Source organism: Peromyscus maniculatus, chromosome 14 (genome assembly GCF_049852395.1).
Source record: "Peromyscus maniculatus bairdii isolate BWxNUB_F1_BW_parent chromosome 14, HU_Pman_BW_mat_3.1, whole genome shotgun sequence".
Lineage (NCBI taxonomy): Eukaryota > Metazoa > Chordata > Mammalia > Rodentia > Cricetidae > Peromyscus > Peromyscus maniculatus.
This window is the reverse complement of record NC_134865.1, coordinates 15,476,818-15,501,084: the sequence shown is the minus strand read 5'-3', so window position 1 is coordinate 15,501,084 and position 24,267 is coordinate 15,476,818. Positions and strand designations below refer to the sequence as shown.

The following is a 24,267-nucleotide window of genomic DNA, read 5'->3' as shown; positions in this document are numbered from 1 at the left end:
CCAGCCTCTGAGGTTAGGCCTAGTCAGCGGGTTAACGACCCAGAGGGACAAATACCCTCTCCTGTCATTTATGCAAATGCTGACTCCTGATTGGTGCATTCCAAGACGGCAGAGGCCACCTCGGTCAGTATGCGCTGGTGGCTAAATATTCCGGCTTAGCTGATTGGTGATAGTTGAAAAAAAAAAAAGCAGAAAGGAACCTCCAAGGATTTTTATGCCTGAAGTCTCTTTCAGGCAAGTTAAAATTACGTAATATGTATGCTTTCAGTGAATATCTGTAAAGCTAATTTTTCTAGATGCTTACACGTAGCCCAAGCAGTGGGGAGAGGTCGTGATACATAGGAAGAAGCCGAGGGCTTGGATTCAGAACAAGTGCTGGTCCTTTGTCTTTTGAAGTAACTGACCCTAAGTGTAGGATAAATATATTGTGGAGTGGTATTTGTTAACTTTAAAACAAATTTGTCCGGTACATTTGCCCTGGGGCTGCTGCTCCTGCAGAGGGTTGGATTCCCAGCACCCCACATGGCTGCTCACAACCCCGAGCAATGCATTCAAATGGCACAGAGACACAGGGGCAGGCAAAACACCTAAGTGAAAGTCAGCAAATATTTCTTAAAAGTCACCCCTTTGTGGCCATGTATTCCTTTAACAGTTTATTTTTTATTTATATTTATCTATTTATTTATTTTGTTTGTTTGTTTTCCGAGACAGGGTTTCTCTGTGTAGCCCTGGCTGTCCTAGATCTCACTCTGTAGCCCAGGCTGGCCTCGAACTCACAGAGATCCGCCTGGCTCTGCCTCCCGGGTGCTGGGATCAAAGGTGTGTGCCACCACCACCCGGCTCTTTAACAGCTTATTTGTATTTTTAATCTTTATAGTAAAATGACAATTTCCTTTGCTTTATTTGTAACTGGCCACCATTTTAAGTGTCTATGTTATTACCTGGTTATAGAATTAATTTTGGTCAGTGCAACCTCATGAAAAAATGTTATTTTCTATAAGCCATTATAATTTAGATACTAACTACCAACTGAATGGTGGTGGCTGCTTTCAGTTTGGATGGGTGTGCTTACTATCCAGTCTATTCTCTAACTTGGGGAAGAAGATAAAGATGTATTAAGTCTTAAGTAATTTTAAGAATCGTGTCTGTTTCTCTATAAAGAACATTCAGGAGCCATTGAGATGTCTTGATGGATAAAGGTACTTGCCACACAAGCCCGATGACCTGACTCTGATCTTCCTACCCCCACGTAAAGGTAGAAGGAGAAAAATGGACTCCACAAAAATATTGTCCTTCGGCCGGGCGTTGGTGGCGCACGCCTTTAATCCCAGCACTCGGGAGGCAGAGCCAGGCGGATCTCTGTGAGTTCGAGGCCAGCCTGGGCTACCAAGTGAGCTCCAGGAAAAGGCGCAAAGCTACACAGAGAAACCCTGTCTCGAAAAACCAAAAAAAAAAAAAAAAAAAAAAAAAAATATTGTCCTTCAGCTTCCACGCATGGGTCATGGCACATGCCCTCCGCCTCTGACAATACTAATATTAATATTAATAAAGAACATTAGAGTCAAACATAGAGGCATAGATGACTGCCAAGAGATCAAGGTCAGCCTGGACTACATTGGGAGACTGTCTTAGGGTTTCTATTGCTGCGGAGAGACACCGTGTCCACGGCAACTCTTACAAAGGAAAACATTCAATTGGAGTGGCCCACTTACAGTTCAAAGGTTTAGTCCATCATCTTATTATCAAAGCATGGCGGCATGCAGGCAGACATGGTGCTGGAGAAGGGCCTGAGAGTTCTTACATCTTGACTCACAGGCAACAGGAAGTGGTCTGAAACACTGGGCATGGCTTGAGCATATATGAGACCTCAAAGCCCGCCCCCACAGTGACACACTTCCTCCAACAAGGTCACACCTACTCTAACAAAGCCACGCCTCCCAAGAGTGACACTCCCTATGAGATTATGGGAGTGGCACAATTACATTCAAACCACCACAGAGATCTTCACTCAAAAATATATTTTTTTTGTAAAAGAATATTCAAAGCTAGGGAAGTAGGTCAATAGTAGAGTGTTTGTAGTGTGCACAAGGCAGGTTCAGTCTTTAGTACGCAGGATAAAAAAAGAATATTCAAGCCCTATAAAACATAACCTCCCTAATCAGCATGTGTTGATCTGATACCACATTTAATATAATTTATAAGAACACAAAGACAAGCTGGGCGGTGGTGGCACATGCCTTTAATCCCAGCACTCAGGAGGCAGAGGCAGGCAGATCTCTGAGTTCAAGGCCAGCCTAGTCTACAGAGCAAGTTCCAAGACAGCCAGAGCTACACAGAAACCTTGTCTCGAAAAACAAAACAACAAACAAAACAACACACAAGACAAAGTCCCTTACGCAATCTTAACTTGGTTTGTTTGCTTGTTTTTGTTGTTTGTTGATTTATACTGTATAGCTCTGGCTGGCTTGGAATTCACTGAGAGCCACCTGCCTCTGCCTGCTAAGTTCTGGGACTAAAGATGTGTGCCACCATGTTCTGCTCCGAGTTTTATGAAAGGGTCTCCTGATCCCCCTACCTCAGTCCCTCTAGTGCTGGGATTACAGGTCACCAACCCCAGCAATTTTACCCCTTTGGTAACAACTTGTTTGTTGGAGCCATGGAGAGAGAGAACTGGAATGTGCCTGTGAAAGGCGAAGACAATAGAGAGGACCAGCCTGTCTGAGTCTGCCTGTGTCTGGAGGGACAGGTGGCCCAAGCTGCTGCAGCAGGAAGGGAGGGGAGGAAGGAGAAGAAGGGTGAGGGGCATGTCACTGAGATGTCAGGGCCAATCACGTTAGGACTGACATGAGTCAGGAATGAAGATACCAAAAAGATGCTTTCCTAGACCAGACAAAGAACTTAGATGAGTCAGACTGCCCCGGGGGAAAAGCACGGATGTCATCTCTGAGTCAGATTCTGTACACAAGTAAATGCATTCTGAAAACTCCAATGGCTTGATGACCAAGAGTTTTCCATGATCCTCACTATCTTTAAAAAAAAAAAAAAAAAATCTGATGTTTCCTGACTAGTTGGTCTGTGTAATCACCATTCTAAGCATTTTACTTGTATATATAAAAAAATCTTTGCAGTCACCCCATGAGAGGAGTTATTTATCTGTAGTTTGAGGACAACTGAGAATGATACAGCAGAGGTTAGCCAGCTTGTCACAGTTCCTCATGCAGCCCAGGACGCTTGCCCCCGGAGTTCACACTGCATATGCTGTGGGTCCCTACAATTTTAATTCATGTTTATAGTTTATTATTTTACTGAGCTCGGTCTAGGCTTGAAAGGGATGATTGGAGACATGCATATCTTGTCCAGATATTAGCTATTTTAACTTTTGTTATGAGGAATACAATTAGAGATAATTTTAAGGAAGTGTAATTTAAGGGAAACAATTCTTTTTATTTTTTCTTTTCTTTTTTTTTTGGGGGGGGTGGTTGAGACAGGGTTTCTCTGTGTAGCTTTGCGCCTTTCCTGGATCTCACTCTGTAGCCAAGGCTGACCATGAACTCACAGAGATCCACCTAGCTCTGCCTCCCAAGTGCTGGGATTAAAGGCGTGCGCCACCACTGCCTGGCACTTGTAGCTGTCATCAAGAGATGGCCTCCTTCCTAAGGACTTGGGTGAAGATTGCTGTGTTTAGTGTTGTCCCACACCTAAATGACAATTGATTAGTCTAGTGTGACATCTCTCCATTGTGGCCAGTTGGAGCCTTTCACTAGGGACTGAAAAAGAAACACCTCTTTTTGTTTATTATTTAATTTCTAATAAATTAATTAGTGACAGGGCCTCACCGTGTAGCTTTGGGTGGCCCAAACTCACAGTGTAGACCAGGCTGGCCTTGAACTCCCAAAGACCTGCTTGCTCCTGCCCCTTGAGCGCCACCATGCCCAGTTAGTTTTTTTTTTTTTTTTTGGTTTTTCGAGACAGGGTTTCTCTGTGTAGCTTTGCGCCTTTCCTGGAGCTCACTTGGTAGTCCGGGCTGGCCTCGAACTCACAGAGATCCGCCTGGCTCTGCCTCCCGAGTGCTGGGATTAAAGGCGTGCGCCACCACCGCCCGGCCCCAGTTAGTTTTTAATTTGAGAGCTGTTAGGGTATCCTGTGGTTAGAGAGGCAGACCAACCCCATGGAGATGGCTCATTGGTTAGAGACTCTTGCCACCAGCCTGAGGTGGATCCTGTGGTGAATAGAGAGAATTGATTCCCACATGTTGCCTTCTGACCTCCACATTCATGTATGGCACAGTGTGGCACCACACACACACACACACCACAATAAATAAAAAAAAAATGTAATTTAAAAGGAAAGAGCCTGATTGTCAGTAGATGGAGAGAAGCCCGTCTATAAAGAGAGAGGAGACAAAAGAAGGCATGTCCATTCAGCATTCCCGGGCTCCTTATGTCCAGTTTCATTTGCATCTGGGTTCTATGAGACACTTCTCTGCTTACATATTTTTAAATACTTATCAAACCCCTCCCCTGTGTTTAAAGTTTATTTGGTGTTAGCGCTGGCATGACACTTGGGTAGCTGGTTGCATTGTTCACACACAGATTTCTCTCTTTACATTCTATAACCGTGTACAGTACTGATACACACACACACACACACACTCGAGAGCAGTCCTGCACACAGCGTGCAGTGATGTATGTATACTCTTGAGCCCAGGAAGTGACTGACGGGGGAAACTGGAGCAGGCACGCTTGGAGAAGTGATGTAGCGCTACGAGACGCATCGGGTTTGAAGGGCGGCTAGGGCCAGTGCAGAGTTGGCGTCTCAGGAGTGGGGACTCCTGACACGGACCTGTGTAGCACCGCCCGAGCGCCACTCAGTAGCCATGTCCAGCTGTAAGGGTTTCTAAGTGTGGGAAACTGAGGTCCATCCCCCGACGTCACCATACAACTGCACCTATCACAGATCAGACCACAAAAGGACATGCCTGACCTCCAACAGAAATTCTACGGCAGCCTAGGCAGGGGCATCGTGTGACATTAGAAGACTTGGAGTGGCGGCTGTTTCTGGGTCCTCCTGAAGTCTGTCTGTCTGCACCCTTCCTCAAGTCTCTCCATCAGGAGTCAGTCATCTTCTCAACACAAGGGTCTGGTTTTTTTTTTTTTTTTTTTTCCAAGAAGCACAGAGCACTAAGGAAGACCGCTATTAATCATAGCAGAGACTGGACATACCTACCTAAGATCCTTCATTTTACTTCCCGCCAAATCTGCCCCAGAAACTCCAGTGGTCCAGGGTGGGCAGCCTTTCAGCTGGATCACCTTGCTGTCACTGGCAACCACCTGCTTGTCAGCCTCTTTCCACTGTTTCTTTCCTGCATCAGTGCCCAGTTCTGGGTGCAAATTCCTTGGGAGGCACCAGCACATTCTTTCCACACGGACACCCTGGCGTCTCCAAGCCCCACAAGGACTCATCCCTCACAGCTTAAAGGATGAATGCCCAGCATTTCCTCAGTCAGATAAGGAATCAGGCTAAATCCACATCCAAACCACTTCCAATAACGCAGTTTTGGGGAAAGCCACAGAAGTCAAGATAGGTAGATAGATACTCGTTAAGAAACAGCCAGCAACTTGCAATTTGGACTGAACTTCATAACCTTAGGAATAATAGACTTAAAGATGTTCATGTACCTATGATGACTGTGGCTTCTAATAAGTTTTGGTTTACTCAATCACTGGGCAAGCCTCAGTGAAACATTTCACTATTAGGATAAGAATTTGTACTATATCAAGCTTATAATAGAAAAAATAAATAAATGAAATGGAAAAAAATAAAAAAGAAATATTATACAGTAGTTACAATACCAAACTGGTGTAAAATTGATCTCCTGGGCGTTTATAATCATTCTTGGAGGCAATTCTAATGTGGTTAGAGGGACTAAAAGGGCGACTATTTCTCCCCTTACCCTACAAAGTCAATGAGGTCCCAGGGACTAAGGCCATTGAACATTTGTTGTTGTGTTCATGGAGACCCCACTCAGTGAATTTGAAACACTGTCCAGTCTACAAAAGGAGGCTCAATGTGGGGAAGATTTCCTCGAGGCTTCAAAGGAAGCCACAGTGCATACAGCAAAGCCTTTGACTCATCCTCACGTCGATGGACGACCGGTAAAAGAAAGGCTAGAAGAGTCTGAGGTTCCTCTCAAGCCCAAGTGACCCCTGAGGACTAGTTGCCCCACTGGCCTTGACTGCACAGAAAGAAAGGTTAATTTTAACTGTCTTCGTCCAGAAGTAACGTTTAAGAAAAGACCGAGAGAATCGGTAACTCCCCAAAGGCTCGCACTCCATGGACATTAGATGCAAGTCTATACGAGGTGTTATTTAGACGACCAATGTCGCTGATATTTTCTTCTTGGTAAAAGGACTTTGCCCAGATGTGAGATGACAGGACTTGGCTCCCTGAGCACCTGCCCACATCCAAGGAAGACAGGCCCATGATTGTTTTAAGCCCCAAATTAAATGATGCTAAATGCCTCTTCTCTCCCTCTCCGGAGCCACATGGGAAAGGTTTCATGCTGACTTTTGACTAATGAAGAGTGAGAAAGCTGATTGTGGGTTCAACACTCTGGAGACCATCCATAGAGGTCACAGAGAAACATCTACTAGATGGGACCTACTCTACTGTGAGTCCATCAAGAATATCTTTTGGACTTTGGATATTTTAGTTCTTTCCAGGCACCAATAAAGGAATTCCTTTCCTGTTCTGTAACTGGAGGGAAAAAAGATGTTCATGTAATGCTAGACCAAATTTAGGCGGCTCTTTTCTTCTTTTTGATATGCCCAGTTGTGGTAAGGGCCAGCTTGGAGTTTGCAGTCATCCTATAGTCTTTGCCAGAGACAGTTTTTTGGTGTCTCAAGGAAAGGGCTGCCACGCTGGGGATCCAACATGTCTCCCTTGAGTTTGTCTGATACCACATCGAGGAGAGCAACTTCACCTGCCAAGTCCTTCATTAAGATTCTGGATGGCACAGACCATGGCTCTTGTATAATATTAGAGGGACCAGCCTTAATATTAGACATCCCAGGGGCTCAGGAGAGAGAACTACGAATGGTGAGGACTATTTTCAGGAAATAGAATCTCAGTACACCGAGCTCTATAGTCCAGTTGCTTTAATTCCTCTGGCATAACATCCTATATACACAGCTTCAGTTCTGTTCTCCTGCCTAGCTCCTTTCTTGCCTGATTTCTCTCTGTTTATCTACTGCTCCCTCTTAAGTTCTATCTTAATTCTCTTGTCTTAATTTTGCCTCATGTAGGTCCTTTTCACCTTGTTCTTACCTAGCTAGGGCTTCCCCATCTGGCTCTTCCTCATCTTCCATCTCGTTCCTCTAGTACTCTCTTCTAGCCCTTCAATCTAGTTCTTCTCCATCTCAGTTTGTTCCTCTCAAGTTCTTACCTGTCTAGTTCTTCCATTCTCTTTTTTCTTCTCCGTCCTCCATGTGCCCTGGAAGTCCTGGTATATATACACTTACAAGCAGTATTCCATTAGCAGTGCAAAGCCAGGCTTCCAGGGTCAAACGGAGGGGTGATAAGAATCACATAGGGAGGCAGTAACTGTTAATTATCATTTGCAACCCCAAAGGGAAGTGACCAATGGGGAAATGAATTACCTAAAGGCTAAATTCAGGTAATATCTAAGAAGAGGGCTCTTATGTGCTCGAATATAGTCTTAAACGTGATTGGTAGAAAATGTTAAGAATCTATAAGTTGCTAGGTCAATGGGAGAAAATAAAACTGTCTTCTTTTTTCCTGTAGCTCCTATCTGTCCAAGCTAACTGCCATTTTTCTGCAGGGTGGGGGAAAGTGTGCTCAATCGCTAGGCAACCTGTGTACAGCTAGATGCCTCTGGTGATAGTTAAAGGGAGATCTGGAACTAACTAGAGGTAAGGTTTGGGAAAGCAGGAAGTAAAGCTTAATTGGCACATCCGCCAGGCCTTCTCAAACAGGTAGCCTGGATGCTTAAGTCTGTTCTTAGAAAGTACGGAGGTATCTCTGATAAGGTACTTTCCTCCATCTGGGGATGGACCTGGCCGGATGCTGCTAATGATAATTATAGGGAGGCTTGAACTGGAGTTCTGGCTGAGCATAGCTGTCAGCGGAGAAGGTTATCTAAATATTCCTAGAAGTGGTTAGGTAAGGAGTTAGAGGTCTATAAAATTAGTAAGGATGTAAGAAAGGAGGGTCCGAGCTAAATTGTGTAAAGCTATTACTTAATGTCCACCTGACCTAAGCAGTAAATTGTGGAATTTACCTTAAATCAGGAGACTTGCATGTGGACTGTTATTACTGCTAGTCCTTGAAAGTGGCCATTTCTGATTCCAGAGAAAGCCTTTCCTGAGGCTGTTCTCCAAATACCTGGAATGTGTATGTTCAGAGACTGATCAGTCTACACTGTTAGCCCTTCTTAGGGAAAAGTCAATTGGGAAAGGCACACATGATTTTCATAAGCAGTATGTTCTTAACCACGGAGCCATCTCTCCAGCCACTGGATTCGGTATCTGATGTTTTGAAACTGTTTCGTTTTATTTATGTGTCTGGGTGTTTTGCCTGTAACCACCGAACCGTTCCATTCCCCTCAGCCCTGTGCTTGCTTTGTAGCTTAAGCAGTGTGACTTTATAACATCTGTGATAAAGACTGGCACCACCACCCCATAGGAAAAACACAGGTGTGACAAAACTCATTTAGCCCCTATTTTCAAGACAGGGAACTGCAGGGTAAGTGACTTAGTCAGAGTCACACAACCAGCTGCCACCCTCCCCTGCGCCACTCACCTCCCCGCTTCTGCGCCATGAGGCATCTCTCCAGGGAGGCGTCAGGATGCACCAGACAGGAGTATGTTCACTTGTCTCAGGTTGTACTGGCTACACAATTAGTGAATCAGAACACAGTTAACAAGCCGGGCGGTGGTGGCGCATGCCTTTAATCCCAGCACTTGAGAGGCAAAGGCAGGCAGATCTCTGTGAGTTCACGGCCAGCCTGGTCTACAGAGTGAGTTCCAGGACAGCCATAGCTACACAGAGAAACTCTGTCTTGAAACAAACAAACAAAAAACAAATAAATTATATTACAAGCACTTATGGTCAAAAAAAGAAAATCCTTAACTTTTTTAAAAAAATATTGTTATTATTATTTGTCATAGAAGGACAATAATAATAACCCTAATTGTCATGCTAGAAACCCTATCCAACGACTGAGGGATCTGGATGCAGAGATCCACAGCTAGGCCCCGGGGGAGGGGGGGGGGAGCTTCAGGAGTCTAATTAGCGAGAAAGAGGAAGGTTTATATGAGCAAGAATTGTTGAAACCAAGGTTGGAAAAAGCACATGGACAAATTGCCAAACGAATGGAAACACATGAACTATGAGCCAATGGCTGAGGGGCCCCCAACTGGATCAGGCCCTCTGAGTGGGTGCGACAGTTGATTGGCTTGATCTGTTTGGGAGTCATCCAGGCAGTGGTACTGGGTCCTGTGTTCATTGCATGAGTTAGCTGTTTGAAATCTGGGGCTTATGCAGGGACACTTGGCTCAGCCTGGGAGGAGGGGACTGGACCTGCCTGGACTGAGTCTACCAGGTTGATCTCAGTCCTATGGGGGGAGTCTTTGCCCTGGAGGAGGTGGGAATGGGGGGTGGACTGGGGGGAAGAGGAGGGTGCGGGAGGGGGGAGAACAAGGGAATCCGTGGCTGATACGTAGAACTGGATTGTATTGTAAAATAAAATAAAAATAAAAAAAATAACAAAAAAATTATTATTGTTATTATTATTTGTCATAGAAGGAGTCTATTTGTTACTTAGATATACATAACAACTTCAGGAACAATTGCTCAAATATTTTAATCCAAATTGTATCTAGAATGGAAAGAAGAATTTAAGGCTATACGGGACAGGGTGCACACACTTGGGTTGATCTAAACTTCCTGAGAAGTGGGGTGGGCTCGGAAACTTCCTGTTTGGTTGTATTGAAGAGCCAGAGGACTGGAAACTTCCTGTTCAGACGTAATGGAGAGCTAGAGGATTGGAACACATGAGTCTACCTTTCTCATTCTAGTCGTAGAATTAATTAAAACTGCCAATTTGAGATTATTCATAACCAAAGGCACCCAAGTGTGGTATTGTGTTAACTGTATTTGGGGAAGACACTCGTAATGTGGGAAAGAAATACCCAGATGTTTAAATGAAAGAAAGTTCAGTGACCATGTGACTTGCTGGAAGGCACAGCACAGAACAGAAGGAGGTGGAATTGGTAGCTTTCGGTCTTTTGTTCCTGACTTCAGACTTGCTCCTGTCACTGCTAGCCCGCTGGCCGCCAAAGTCCCAGGTACAGGTGTCTCAGTGTAGATGACATCTGTCTGCCATTGGATTGTGTCTTCCTTTTTCTTTGGTGGTTGGGGATGGCAGCACAGCCAACCCCACACTGTGAATGTATGTAATTCTTCCTACTCGTGGGTTCTCCTGAGCAGGCAGGGCAGCTTTTGTGGGGCTTTGTTTGTTTTATTTTGTCTTCATCCTTTTAGTAATTCTTTCCACAAAGGCGCATTTTAAAATTTTCATTTTCTATCTATAAAGTATCCTAGCTTTATTAGTACCTCAGGGGAATCCACCCTTATTCTTAGTCTTGATTTTTTTGGTATTGCATTTGCCTGGAGAATAAATACTCAGTAACATGCTTGGAATATCAAAACTTTTAAGCTAGGGAGAAAAAAAAAATACCTGGAACTCCCTATGTAGACCAGGCTGGCCTTGAACTCATAGAGACCCACTTGCCTCTGCCTCCTGAGTGACTGGGTTAAAGGTGTGCACCACCGCACTCAGCCATTAACGATATTAACTTTATTTTAAAAGGAAGGAAGGCTGGGCGTGGGTGGCACCTATCTTTAATCCCAGCACTTTGGAGGCAGGTGGATATCTGTGAGTTCATGGCCAATGTGGTTTATGTGGTAAGTTCCTGGACAGCCAGGGCTGTGTAGAGAGATCTTGTCTTGAGAGAGAGAGAGAGAGAGAGAGAGAGAGAGAGAGAGAGAGAGAGAGAAGAAGAAGAAGAAGAAGAAGAAGAAGAAGAAGAAGAAGAAGAAGAAGAAGAAGAGGGGGGGGAGGGAGGGGGAGAGAGAGGGAGGGAGGGAAAGAGGGAGAGAGAGAGAGAGAGAAGGGAGAGAGAGAAAGAGAAGGAAGAGAGAGAGGGGGGAGGGAGAGAGAGAGGGAGGGAGGGAGGGAGAGGGGGGGGAGAGGTTGGTTGGTTGGTTGGTTGGTTGGTTGGTTGGTTGGTTGGTTGGTGTGGGGACTCTGAGGGGTAGAATGCTTACCTGATATACATTAGGCCTGGAGGATTCCTGGCACCACAAAACAAAAATGTACATAATGTATGACTGTATCACGCCTGTAGCCTCTTTTAATGCATAGCAGTGTGTATTTTTAGTGCAGTGTAAGCTATCATTGAGAAAAAGCTATTACTTACTAGAGTTCTATGTTAATTATATGCTAGATGGATATCATTAGTTGTGTGGTTGAACCTGTTAATGTATACCCAGAAAAGGGACTCCGAGTGGTCTGTTCCACTTTATTACATACCTGTACCCGAAGATATATAGTTACATTTAATAGGCCATGTAGCATTGAACCAAATTATACTTGGTGATTTACTTCCCTCTCTAACGTCTCTATTTCCACCCTCCTGCCAAGTAGAATTGGGCTTCAGAGCTCTGAGGGGTCTGTGTGTTGTTTCTGTTTTTGTTATTACAGACACAGATTTTAGCTTGTTTTTGTTTGTTTGTTTGTTTGTTTATAATTGTACTGATATCCTCAACGGTCTGACTCAAATAGTAAAATCAGAGTATGTAAATACACGTTGACTGAGTCAAACATGCAAGTGTGAAGGCCAGGGTTTGCATCCCTGCTACATGTAAATGACAGGCAGTCATGGCAGCCTGGTAGTGACCCCAGCATTCAGAAGAGATGAGATTCCCAGGGCAAGCTGACTCGCTAGAGTTCCAGGTTCCGGTGAGTGACCCTGCCTATCTATATAAGGTAGAGAGAAAACAAAAAATCTATCTCAAGTCAACCTCTAATAGCTACATGCTTATGTACCTGCACACACATCTGCTCCTCCAAATGCCCAAACACATAAAATGTGCACACACATACACATACTCTGCATATACTTCACTCTTTAAAAAGTTTTTAAAAGGGCCGGGTGGTGGTGGCGGTGGCAGCGGCGGTGGCGGTGGCGGTGGCGGTGGCGGAAGCCTTTAATCCCAGCACTAGGGAGGCAGAGGCAGGTGGATCTCTGTGAGTTCGAGGCCAGTCTACTTTACATAGCAAGTTCCAGGACAGGCACCAAAACTACACAGTGAAACCCTGTCTTGAAAAATCAAAAACAAACAAACAAAAAGTTTTAAAAAAGAAAACAAAGAGCGTTGGGTTTATAAGACACAATAAAGTTCTAGAAGCTTCCCCCCATTCTAAAATAAGTCAGATTCATTCAGAGTTTCAAATTATTCTACGTCCCAACTTTGAAGTGCATTACTAGCTTACTGGATGATGTAATTGGACAATAAAAGTAATTACTAGAGTTCAGCGCTGAGTAAGAAGGGAGATTTGTGATGCAGAGTCAAAGGTAGCCTTTGGTGTCTGACTAAGCGTTTGAGGAATCAATTTCTGTGGGCAGATGCGTAAGCCTACAGAGGATGAACAAGGATGAAGGAGCAGGCTTGTTTTCCCATTGTGTGGGCTTTTCTCTTAAGAATTTTTATTACAGCCAGGTGGTGGTGGCGCATGCCTTTGATCCCAGCACTCAGGAGGCAGAGCCAGGCAGATCTCTGTGAGTTCCAGGCCAGCCTGGGCTACAGGGTGAGTTCCAGGAGGACCAGGGCTGTTACACAGAGAAATCCTGTCTTGAAAAAACAAAAAAACAAACAACAAACAAAAACATTATTACAATTTGTTTTTTTTGTTGTTTCCTTTTTTTTTTTTTTTTTTTTTTTTTTTAATTTTTTGGGACAGGGTTTCTCTGTGTAGCTTTGTGCCTTTCCTGGATCTCGCTCTGTAGTTCAGACTGGCCTCAAACACTCACAGAGATCCACCTGCCTCTGCCTCCTGAGTGTTGGAATTAAAGGTGTGTGCCACCACAGCCCGGCATGATGTTTCCTTTTTAAATTTTAGCCAGTCATAGTGGCACACGCCTTTAGTCCCTGCACTTGGGAGGCAGAGGCAGGAGGATCTCTGAGTTTGAGCCCAGCCTGGTCTACTATATATTGAATTATAGGTCAGGACTATGTAGAGAGACTCTATATGAAAAAAAAAATTAGTAAAGATCAGTTGTATTACATTTATTTTATTATTTTTTATGTTTATGGATGATATTTTGCCTGCATGTATGTGTGTGCAGTACGTGCATGCCTGATGTTCTTAGAGGCCAGAAGAGAGTGTTGGAACCCCTGGAACTGGACTTACAAACAGTTGTGAGCTGCGAGTTTTTGATATCCAGCCTCTGGAAGATCAGCCAGCGCTCTTAACTGCTGAACCATCTTCCAGTCCTTTGTGCTGTACTTTTGTGTGTTTGTGTCCACCAACGACTGTCACACGTGAGGCCAGAGGACGGCTTTCAGGAGTGAGTGCTCCCTTCAACCCTGTGGGTTCTGAGGACGGTGGAGCTGAGTTGTCAGGCTGGGCGCCAAACGCTGTTATCTGCTGAGCCGTCAGCTCATTTGTGGGCCTCTCTTTAATTTTGTTTCTTTATCCTTTATCGCTCCAAACCAAAGGATCGATTAACGCTTCAGAATTGAAGTAACTGTTAGTAGGAGAAAGGTAACGCACAATTTTAGCAGAATTGGCTGACGTGTATAAATAGGTTTAATGGAAGGTAAGAAAAAGCCCCTAGAACTGAAGAGATAGCTCAATGGTTAGAGCCCTTGCTGCTCTTCCAGAGGACCCAGGTTCAAGGCTCACTCAGCATTCACATGGTGGTTCACAGTCATCTGTTCCAGGGGACCTGACGCAACCTCATGGCATCTGCAGGCACCAGCCATGCCTGTGGTTCACAGATGTGCATGCTGGGAAAACACGGATAACACATAAAGGAAACAAATAAATAACATTTTTAAATGAAAGAAAAGCTCATTATTATTATTATTATTATCTACAGCTTTTCAAAGCTTGAACTTTAAAAAATTATTTTCAGTTATGCATATGTGTATGTTTGTTGAGGGCAGGGAGTGGCGTGTGGGTGCCTCAAAATGCCAGAAGCACTGGCTCTCCTGGAGCTGGAGTTTCAGGGTGTTAGTTACCGCTGGACTTACAGGCCCTTGCCACTGTACTAGGACAAACTTGGGTGTTCTGCATGGGCAGGGAGTTCTTAACCACGGACCCATCTCTCCAGCCCCCAGAGCTTCAATGTTTCATCAAATTTTGAAATTTAGAACAAGGGAAGAAAGCTTATTTCAGTTGATTGGTTATTTAGTTGGTTAAGTCTATTTTTCTTAGAATCTCACTCTACATAGTTCGGGCTGTCCCAGAACTCACTATGTAGCCCAGGCTGGCCTCAAATTCCAGTGATCCTCCTGCCTCAGTCTTTCAAGTACTGAAATTACAGCCTGAGCTACCAGGCAGGTCTGCTTGTTTCATTTATTTATTTACATTATAAAACTTTTTATAAACTTTATTACTTAAAAACTTGCAAATAAAACCAAACAAAAAGTAACTACCCTCAATACAGGTTTTTTTTTTTTTTGTTTGTTTGTTTTTGTTTTTCAAGACAGGGTTTCTCTGTGTAACATTCTGGCTATGCTGGAACTCACATTGTAGATCAGACTGACTTCAAACTCAGAGACCTCCTGCCTCTGCCTCCTGAGTGCTGGCATTAAAGGTGTGCACCATCATCACCTGGCTCAAAGAATATGTTTTTAAGTCAATAATGAGAATTACCAGGGTGATTGTATTCCAGCTCTCATACCATGGTGGCTGAGGTATTCAATAGACATGTGCAATCAAATCTCAAGGCTCTGACCATTTGTACTAAAGGGTCCTTGTTTCCAGAATTGGTCAGAGTTACTCACAAATTAGGACTATATTCTATTCCAAGGTAATGGAGAAATAATTAGGGACTTGCAACTTATAAAAACAGACAAACATCTTGGCAAGGTGGAGCTCTAAGTTTGAGGCCAGCCTGGTCTACAAAGGTTCTAGGACAGCCAGAGCTGTTACACGAAGAAACCCTGTCTCAAAAAAACAAAAACAAAACAAAACAACAACAACAAAACAAAACAAAAAAAACCTCACCTTGTTTCTAAGTGAAAAAACATGACCACATTCCTTACTTACAAACTTAGAATCAAAAGTATGATATAGTCATTTGCTAGCATAGAAGCCTTTTTTTGGACAATAAGTACCTTGATTGGGTGAGGAATTAGCTTTTTATCATACATAGCTACTATGGGATGTCATTCTGTATGCTGTGAATGTGTGTTGCTCTGATGGGTTGATAAATAAAAGGCTGATTGGCCAGTAGCCAGACAGGAAGTATAGGCGGGACAAGCAGAAGAGGAGAATTCTGGGAAGAGGAAGGCTGAGTCAGGAGTCGCCAGCCAGACACAGAGGAAGCAAGATGACAAGGCAGAACTGAGAAAAGGCACCAAACCACGTGGCTAAACATAGATAAGAATGATGGGTTAATTTAAGTGTAAGAGCTAGTCAATAATAAGCCTGAGCTAATGGCCGAATAGTTTTAATTAATATAAGTCTTTGTGCTTACTTGGGGGACATGAGTGGGAGAGATTTGTCCTGACTGCAAGCCAGCTGGGACACAGGAAAACTTCCAACTACATTTGGCCCAAAGGTCTCTGATGACACCATGGCCCAGATGATCCAACATTCAGAATGACTTCAAGGCAACTGGCTCAGACAATGCAGCCTCACAGACTATTTCAGTCAGGATTTGACCATAATTCTTAATTTTCTCAGGATCCTCATAAGATAGCCAGTGCCCTAAACCAGCAGGAAGTAGTATGAGAAGCTATGCCCAAATTCCCAAAATATTGTTTATGTTTATTTTTATTTAAAGGGGGTTGATTATAAATGCAATCTTTGTCTAAAGAAGAAAAGGGGATAGTATAGATATGATAAAATGAAAGGGTAGATTATTGAACCTACTTTTAAAGAGCAACAACTTGTTTAAAAATGTTTTACATTGCTATGGATTTTTGTTTATTGATACAAATTTAACATTAATTTTGTTATACTGTATGTATATTTCTACTCTTGTTTAAAGTATTTTGTTTGTGCAACTCATTTGAAATTGTAGTCTATAATTAAGAAATACAGATCAATAATTAGTCATTTATGATAATCACACTTATAGTCATGTTAGTTAAGTTTTCTAGGTATACATGGATATATTTAAATTAGGTAGGTAATCTTCAAACACTTCAAAGACCTACAGAATATGGCATCTAAAATGTTTTAAAAACTTAAGACTTTCTGGACAGTGAGACATGTCTGCTCCTGGCAGCACCAATTTACTTCAAAGAAGATGATGGGCATCAAAGGTACTCCATATGGAGTTTGCTTTTCTTATGGCAAAAGCTAGCCATTTGGGCAAGAAACTGTTCTTGCCTGGACTGCTTGGCAAAATATTGTATAAACTGGACATGCAGGGCTCATAAGAAGGTGACCACTGAACTCTGCAAGACGAGATGGTCCTTCAGGCTTCTGCTTTGCAGAGGAGACTGTCAGATATTCTACAGGACACACAGAGAAGCAACTAAAAAAACTCTAGACCTATAGGCTGAAGATGGATGCTCCAACATTGCAGAGTAACTTTGGATGATGGTCCAGGCAGGCAGCTGTCTCTGTCATTTCCAGAATTTTAGAAGTTGCTTACAATGCATTTCCTGTTTACTTAGGTAATGTTATATCCTTCTGGGGTCTTTGATGTAGCTGAAGACTAAATAGTTATAATTTTCCTTGGTTATGATAAAAGATAAATTAGATATGAAACTTTAGACTCAAATATAAGATAGAATATTTTCTTTATTTTTGCCAAATACAAATAGACTAGATATTGTAACTGTAATTCTTACTTGATAACTGTTCTATTATATGTAAATTTACTATGTTAAAGTTAAAACCTTCCTTTTTGATTAGATGGAAAAGGGGAAGTGCTGTGGAATATCGTTCTATATGCTGTGAATTTGTGTTGCTCTGATTGGTTGATAAATAAAATGCTGATTGGCCAGTAGCCAGGCAGGAAGTATAGTGTAGGTGGGATAAGCAGACAAGGAGAACTGTGGGAAGAGGAAGGCTGAGTCAGGAGACACTGCTAGCTGCCACCAGGAGAAGCAAGATGTAAAGTACTGGAAAGCCACAAGTCACGTGGCAAGGTATAGATTTATAGAAATGGGTTAATTTAAGATATAAGAGTTAGCTAGCAAGAAGCCTGCCATGGCCATAGTTTGAAAATAATATAAGCTCTGTGTGTTTATTTGGCTCTGAGTGGCTGAGGGACCGGGCAGGACACAGGAAATTTCCAACTACACATAGCTATTTGTTCTCTTTGGTTGGGTATGTGTGTATGATGGGTGCTGAGGATCAAACTCATGACTTAATACAGGCCAGGCAAACAGTTTTCATAAACGAGTAAAATTTAGACATAAGTTAATGCAGTATCCAACAGAAATTGCATTAGCAATCTATTCTTTTTAGTTTTACTTCTTTTAATTAAAAATGATGATGGTGGTGATGGTGTGTGTGTGTGTGTGTGTGTGTGTGTGTGTGTGTGTGTGACTTCCAGTGCACTGAAACTGTGGTTTGCATGTAGAGGTCAGCGGGAACTTTCAGGAGTGTGCTCCCCTCCCACTGTGGGACTCAGGGATTGAATTCAGGTCACCGGGCTTGCTCGGCAACTACTTTAACCTGCTGACCCATCTCACCCATCTTATTTTTTGAGACAGGTTTCCTTGTAGCCCAGAATAGCCTTGAACTCATTATGTAGCTGAGGCTGGTCTTGAACTTCTGAATCCTCCTGCCTCTACCTCCTGAGTTAGGGGATTAATGCATGTATGATCATAACTGGATGGATTAGTTACTGATTTATGTGTAACAAATGACTCCAAAAAATTAGATAAAACATGGAGCTGAGCCGGGCGGTGGTGGTGGCGCACACCTTTAATCCCAGCACTTGGGAGGCAGAGGCAGGTGGATCTTTGTGAGTTCGAGGCCAGCCTGGTCTCCAAAGCAAGTTCCAGGAAAGGTGCAAAGCTACACAGAGAAACTCTGTCTCAAAAAACAAAACAAACAAACAAACAAAAAACAACATGGAGCTGGTAGATGGTTGTAAGGGCACTCACTGCTCTTTTCCAGAGGACTGGAGTTCAATTCCTAGCATCCATATCCTGTAGTTCAAAACCACCTGTAACCCAGCTCCAGGGGCTCTAACACTGTTCCTGGCCTCCGCAGGTACTGACACACATGTAGAATACAGATATACAGACATAAAAATAAATATAAGTTTTTAAGTAAAGCTAAGCATGATGTCCCATGCCTGCAATGCTAACATCTCAGAAGTGTAAGAGGGCGATAAACCATTGTGGTCTTCTTCCATGGTCTCTGAGTGGCTGGGCATAGCGTTTGGCTTTGAGTTTCCACACAGGCTGCATGCAAGGGTTTGGCTGCTCCAAAGTCACCTTGGGGGTGGTTTCCAAAGTGTGTACTGGAGAGGATTATTTTCTTCCAGAATGTGGTAGTGATGGCCTTATGTCTCTACTGTTTTTTTTTTTTTTTTGAAACAGAATCACATATAGCCCAGGTTATCTCAAATTACCATGTAGCTGAGGCTGGCCTTGAACTTCTGACCCTCTTGCCCCTGCCTCGTGAGTGCTGGGATTACAGGTGTGCACTGCTCACTGGGCTCACTATTGACCTTGGTTTTGCCTTATGAACCTACCCAGTGGGTCCCACACTTCATGGCAGTTTCCCTCATCAGACTGAGCAAGTGAGAGAGAGCCTAAGAGAATGCGAGTCCATGGATGGTCAAGTCTTCGTTATTCTGACCTCAGACAGGGCATTCTATCCATGTTGCCGTATTTTACACATTAAAAAACAAGTTCTAGCCAGGTGGTGGTGGTGGCGGCGGCGGCAGCAGCAGCAGCGCACACCTTTTTTTCCCAGCACTTGGGAGGCAGAGCCAGGTGGATCTTTGTGAGTTCGAGGCCAGCCTGGTCTACAGAGCGAGATCCAGGAAAGGCCCAAAGCTACACAGAGAAACCCTCTCTCGAAAAATCAAAATTAAAAAAAAAAAAAGTTCTAGCCCATCAGGAGATGTGAAACCAGCAGATGGGGTCGAAGCAGCCCATGGCAGGAACAGGAAAAATAAGGCAATCACTGAGTAAGAACCCAGCTCAGCAGGCGTCATCATGAAGGAATAGCTTTCATGCGCAGAGATGGTGTGATTGATAATGATCCCTTTGTGACTCTGTGGTCAGGAATGGAAAGAGAGCTAAGTGAGACACTTTCCACGAAAACAAAGATGGTTTGATGATTTTAAACTGTTGTTCCCTGTTTGTAGTTTGCGGCTGTTTGTGACTGTACAAACGGCACCCCACCCCACCCCAAGACAGCAAAGCGGTTCTGAGATTTACAATTCAAAAAGAACTACGGGCCAGGCATGTGATGGACACTTGTAATCCTAGCACTGGGGTGGAGGAGTCCCAGGTTGAGGCTTCTTGGACTTGAGTCTCAAAACTTGAAAACCAAATCAGAAAACCGTCCCCCTGCCCACCCTGAATTTTGGGAGGCCTCCATCATCAGGAAGAATTTATTGAACACTTACTTTGTATTGTATCAGAGGCATACAAGACAACATTTATTCTCAATTAGTCCGGGGCAAGATTTATAAAGCGTGGAAATAGAAGTCTTGAAAGCTATTTATTTATTTTTGTTTTAAAAACATTTCTTTTTATTTCATGTGTGTGGGTGTTTTGCCTGCACATAGGTCTGTGTACTACGTCTGTGCCTGGTGCTGGTGGAGGCCAGAAGTGAGCACTGGGTTCTCGGAACTGGAACTGCATGTACGTGTGGGCTGCAGATGGATGATGAGAACTGAACGGAGGCCCCTGGAAGAGCAGGAAGAGCAGCCAGAGCTTCCGACTCCCTGGTTCCAGGAAACAAGCTCTTGTATTGTGTTCTACACCCTTAAGTCAAAAGAAGGAGGAAATTAAAAAAAAAAAATCAGTGGGGAATAGTGGCATACACCCATAATTTCAGAAATAAAAGAGAATAATCCCCCCACCGTCTCCTTGGGGAACCTTCCTTTCTATGTTCATGAACTCATTCATTATTTTCAATAAAATTTTTTAGTACTTACTATGTGCTAAGCATGTGAAGTATTCTTTCTATTACTCTCTGCCCCCTTTATTTATAATCTTTGAGACAGGGTATCATTAAGCAGTCTTGACTAGTTTGGATTTCACCATGTAGACCAGGCTGGTCCCAGATTCACAGAGGTCTTCCTGCTTGTGCCTCCGGTGTGCTGGATTAAAGCTGTGAACTATCAGGGCGGAGGGATGGCTCAGCGGTTAAGAGCATTGGCTGCTCTTCCAGAGGTCATGAGTTCAATTCCCAGCAATCACATGGTGGCTCACAACCATCCGTAATGAGATCTTGTGCCCTCTTCTGGCCTGCAAGCATTCATGAAGGCAGAACACTGTATACATAATAAATAAATAAATCTTAAAAAAAAAAAAAAGCTGTGAACTATCATGCCTCGCCTTTTCTGCCTTCTGTGTTTGACAAATTTTGTTTGTTTGTTTGTTTGTTTTGGTACAGTGTGCTTATATTACTTTCATTAAAAAATTAAAAGTCAAAATGTTGCCATTGTGTATTGCTAGATGGTAAGGCTATACATTTTCAATTTGCATGCTTGTCATTTCCTTATTAAACATATTTAAATAGAGATAAATACATGTCCAGGAGCTATGACTCTGAAAATTATGGGATAGAGTATCCGTTCTCTTCTAGAGCTATCTAGCCCATGGCATGTGTTAGTTGGTAAGATGCTGAGGCCCAAACCCAGGGCTTCGTGGGTGCTTGGCAAGCACTCTACCAACCGAGTTATAGCTTAGACCCTAAAACAAAACTTTATGTTGAAAACACTTAGTTTGGGGGCTGGAGAGATGGCTCAGTGGTTAAGAGCACTGACTGTTCTTCCAGAGGTCCTGAGTTCAATTCCCAACACCCACATGGTGGCTCACAACCATCTGTAGTGAGATCTGGCGCCCTCTTCTGGACTGCAGGCATACATGCAGACAGAGCAATGTATGCATAATAAATAAATCTTTAAAAAAAGAAAGAAAGAAAGAAAACACTTAGTTCAATTGGTTACCAATATTTTATTTTATGGCAGTGGTGGGGCTGAGCCTAGCCTTGTCCACGGCAGGTGAACGCTTTACCACAAACACCACTGCCAATCTTAAATATCACCTTACAAACTATTATCTGAATGAACAGTTACTGTAAAAGGTGATATGTAAATCAGGAAAACATTCTTCCTGTTAATATTTCAAATACGCTATTAGGGGCTGGGGAGATGGCTCAGTGTTTAAAAGCACCTACTGCTCTTCCAGAGGACCCCGATTCAGTTCCTAGCAGCCACATTGGGCAGCTCACAGCATCTATAACTCCAGCTCCAGGGGATCCCACACCCTATTCTGGCTTCTGAGGGCACTGCATACACACTCTCACAAATAAATAAACCTTACAAATGCAATTAGCAATTACATGGGCTGGAGAGATGGCTCAGCAGTTAAGAGCACTGGCTGCTCTCCCAGAGGTCCTGAGTTCAATCCTCAGCACCCACATGGCAGCTCAGAACTGTCTATAACTGCAGTCACATGGGATCTGATGCCCTCTTCTGGTGTGCAGACATACATGCAGACAAAGCCCATATACCTAAAACAGGTACACAAATTTTTTTTTTTTTTTTTTTTGGTTTTTCGAGACAGGGTTTCTCTGTGCAGCTTTGCGCCTTTCTTGGAACTCACTTGGTGGCCCAGGCTGGCCTCGAACTCACAGAGATCCGCCTGCCTCTGCCTCCCAAGTGCTGGGATTAAAGGCGTGCGCCACCACCGCCCGGCCGTACACAATTTTTTAAATGCACTTATATCAGAACATTAGAAGATAGCATCTACTACCACTGCATATGGATTTGTATCTACAAGAATTATATCGCTATTCCTTGACGATGATTTGAAGTGAATGTGCAGATTTTTGTGTTGAGTCAACCCAGGCAGTAAGACAAGAAATGTAACTGGAACATGCTGTTGCTAAGTCTGTTTCCTGAGCCTTGGGACACCAAAGAAGGATGATTTTTGAGGCTCTATTTCACAAACAAACAAAACAGATTGTAGGGTCTGCAAACCAGGGAGAGTAGGATGTCTCAGCAGCAGCAGGAGGCTGCAGAAACACACTCACAGCTGCTACTACTAAGTGATTTACACGTTAAAAAAAAAAAGACAGACCATGCTTTTAATCCCAGCACTCTGGAGGCAGAGCCAGGCGGATCTCTGTGAGTTCGAGGCCAGCCTGGGCTACCAAGTGAGCTCCAGGACAGGAACAAAAACTACACTGAGAAAGCCTGTCTCAAAAAACAAACAAAAGAAAAACAAAAACAAAAAACTAAGACAGCTGTGTTAGTGCATGCTGAGGCAGGAGAATCACCAATTTGAGGCCATCCTGAGTACCCAACAAATTCCAAAGAGAGATCATATTTTAAAAAGAAAAAAAAAAAAACCCTACATAGTTCTCTAAGACATGAATTTTTCAAGTAATTCAAAGCCACATAGGTTTGTCTGACTCCAATACAACCCATTAAAAATGTATCTTCAGAACTTTTGCTAAAACGCTATTTTGCTTTTTCAATAAAGAAAACTTTGGAGTCAGTCACATCCCTCACTGTTTGACTCGTGACCATGGGAAGCCCAAAATAGTTGTGAAACAACTGAACGGCCTCAGGTGGGGCGCCAAGAGGGCCACTGGAACGGACTGCTGGGGGTAGGGCATTTATTGGAAGAGTTCTTATGCCATGGACAGACAGACAACAACATGACAGGGGCCCTAGGAGAGTTTGGCTTCAGCACCAGAGACAGACAGACTGTATGGTGGGGTCTTGTGGTGATATTGTGTCACCCAGTATATTGTGCACCCTAATAAACTTATCTGGGGTCAGAGAACAGAACAGCCACTAGATATAGAGGCCAGACAGTGGTGGCACTCACACCTTTAATCCTAGCATTCAGGAGGCAGAGATCCATTTGGATTTCTGTGAGTTCAAAGCCACACTGGAAACAGCCAGGCATGGTGACTCATGCCTTTAATCCCAGGAAGAAGAAAGGTATAAAAGGTGTGAAGATTAGGAACTACAGCCTGGTTAAGCTTTCAGGCTTTTGAGCAGCAGTTCAGCTGAGAGCCATTCAGATGAGGACACAGAGGCTTCCAGTCTGAGGAAACAGGATCAGCTGAGGAACTGGCAAGGTGAGGAAGCTGTAGCTTGTTCTGCTTCTCTGATCTTTCAGCATTCACCCCAATACCTGGCTCTAGGTTTGTTTTTATTAATAAGACCTTTTAAGATTCGTGCTACAGGGTCTCTGACGAGAGGAATCAAGAGCCCATGGGGCCAAAGGGGGACTTTCCACACACATGAGCACATACGTGTGTGGATGTGGGGGCAGGTTCTCTCCTTTCATGTGGGAATCTTTAGGTTTTTAGGGTTGGTGGCAAGCGCCGTTATCCACCCTACTGGTTTCATTTTAAGAGCACAATGAGAAAGCAGGAATTTGGTTGTTCTCTACAAACTGACAGCAAGGCCCCATGGCTGCAGACAGCACCCCCCCACACACACCCACACAACTCACTGAACACAGAGAAGGCAGTCTGGTGCCTACCCAGAGCCTTCCCCCTGCTGACCGGTGTTCATGGAACTGGAAGACACTCAGCATGCTACTGAAGGAGACAGGTGAACACTGATCCAGCTGCAAACCTTCCCATCCAGACAGATGTGCTGGTGCAATGTGGCCCAAGCTTGTGGGGGTAACAGCTGATTGGCTTTAAGACCCACTCCACGAGATGGAACCCAGCCCCAACCCTGCTTGAGAAGTCAAAACCCTGAGGCTAGATAGTCCAGGGACCTGGGTGACACCAAATACTAATGTTCATTAAAGCAATGGTTCTCAACCTTC

General features: G+C 43.7%; 1 pseudogene; it reads right to left on the bottom strand.

The window, feature by feature from the left end:
* Window positions 1–5,222: 5,222 nt before the first annotated feature.
* On the bottom strand, window positions 5,223–8,839 carry LOC102904729 (L-lactate dehydrogenase A chain pseudogene; annotated as a pseudogene).
* Between the last annotated feature and the right edge of the window lie 15,428 nt (window positions 8,840–24,267).